This window comes from Etheostoma spectabile, chromosome 19 (assembly GCF_008692095.1).
Source record: "Etheostoma spectabile isolate EspeVRDwgs_2016 chromosome 19, UIUC_Espe_1.0, whole genome shotgun sequence".
NCBI lineage: Eukaryota > Metazoa > Chordata > Actinopteri > Perciformes > Percidae > Etheostoma > Etheostoma spectabile.
In genome coordinates this window covers 17127309-17129677 of record NC_045751.1, presented here as the reverse complement: position 1 = coordinate 17129677, position 2369 = coordinate 17127309, and positions in this window count along the sequence as shown.

The following is a 2369-nucleotide window of genomic DNA, read 5'->3' as shown; positions in this document are numbered from 1 at the left end:
GAAATGGTGATAGGTGTAAACCGAGCCCTGGGTATCCTGCTCTGAGAAAATGAAAGCTCAGATGGGCTGATCTGGAATCTTGCCCCTTATGTGGTCATTGGTTACCAAGGATAGGTTACCCCCCCTCTTTCTCTGCTTTGCCCGCCCAGAGAATTTGGCCCACCCATGGGAGAGAGACATCATGGCTATTAAACAAGCTAAGTGCCCCCCTTCCTCCTCAATAGCTACAGACACAGAAATGGCACTTACTACGGAAAGCTCATTGTGGGACTGGCTCTAGTTGCTGCAATTCTGTACCAAGGCTGAATTTTGGGAAAGAGACTTTATATATGGTATTAGGGGACCACTAAGGTCTATATAAAAGCATCCAATAAGCACCATGTCATGGGACCTTTATGTGTCTTGCTTAGGGAAACATTGGTTGATGTATTGCAGTGGGAATCGAACCCAGACCTCCCACACCAAAGGCATGTGACATATATATATATATATATATACATACATATATACACTGTATACATGATGTATCTGTGCACAGGAATTTGCCCCACTATTTCTGTATCTATTCAGCAGTGTGTGATGACAGGACAGGAACAGCTCTTCTTTATTTGCAGCCCTGCAGTGTTACATTTGCTTGTGTCTGCACAATTTTAAGAGATGTATGTACATGATGGAGCAGCATGCATTGTAATCATGTCTGTGGTTTCCTGTGTGAGTTGTATGCTTGACCTACATAAATTAAAGATCTCAGGGCCTAGACATATAAGCTCCATGGCTGCAACAAATGTACACTCGTCTAGTTAACTGGCTGTTTGCGATGCACGTTTGTACATGAACTTGGTGAAGTGGGTGATGGGGAACTGATCTACATAGCAGCAAAGGCATGGAGCTAAATCTGGGCCAAAAGGTTTGAACATTTCAAAAATAAAAATTGAAACTGAAAGATCACATTTTGGTCTTGAACTTTGAAAAAAGATAACAACAAAAATCTTCATGTTAAAGTGACCATATGTAACTTTTTAATGTTTCTGAAGCTTTGTCGTTTTTCACACAATGGTCTAAAACGACCTGTAACAGCAAACGAGACCAACAGTGAAAAGGACACCATTTTGATATAGTTTTTAGTAAGGCCTCTGCCCTGGTTCAATTTTTTGGCAGGTAGCTTGCACTGCAGTGACACATTCTGATGGGTCACAGATTTCTTTGTTACACCTGAAAGCCTGTGTTAGCGTATCCAGCCTTTTGAGCTAGGTAAAAGAAAGCGGTAGATTTCTTTACATAGGCCTAAATGTATTTTAATGTCATTTTTCAAGTTATCTGCTGTAGTTATGGCTGATACTGGGACAGGACCATCACAGAAAAGAAGGAAATCAAACGATAAGGGAAAGGGAAAGCGAAAGATATAACGCGAGTCACCCATCGGGGCTACTAACAGATAGAGACAATTACGGGACTGGAAATGATTCAAAAAATATTCATCGTGACCATATGACCTCCGGGTAACACTAACTCTGTAATCTATCGTCGGCAATATATCACCATAAAGAATAGACCTTGACAGGAGGTGTGGAAAAAAAAACTATGTTACATATGGCCACTTTAAATACTATTTGGATTCAGTTCTAAAATTCATTTGAACATATTATTTCTTTTCATGTTTCACTTTCCTACTGGATACATTATATTTTGATATTTTTTAATCTGAGAAAATATGTATGAAAGTGAAAAATGATAATAAATAATATGTTCAAAAGAATTTCAGAACTAAATCAAAATTATATTTAACCTGAAATAAACTTTGCCTACACTTATTGTTTAGTTTGAATGCATTGTTGTATTTTTACAAGTTCAAGATCAAAACAATCAGTTTCAAAAAAACTTTGAGGAATTACCAAAATTCATGGCCCACATTTAGCTCCACATAAAGGTATTGTCAAAATATCTACTGTAAGTTTTCTGGTTTCATCAACAAATGTAACAAACATCTGTAAAAAAAAAAAAAATGTATTCCCACCACCAGACAAGCAGTTCTGGCACCTAGAGTAGTCTACCACCAGGAGTCACCAAATCTCCAATTCAACACAGATGATTAAAAAGACACAGAACCAATCAAACTGTCTCCAGGATTGTCTTTCTAAATGCAATGAGGCTAAAGGAACATTTATGCACTATGTCTGGGAATGGGATAAAATGAAAACATTCTGGAGGGAGGTGAGCAACAAAATGATGTTCATCTTGTCTATGAAGATTCCACTTGATCCGAAGATGATTTTGCTACACCTGAATCCAACAAATCTGAATCTGAAACCCCAAAAATACATTATAGATTGCTTTTGCTATATATATATATATATATATATATATATATA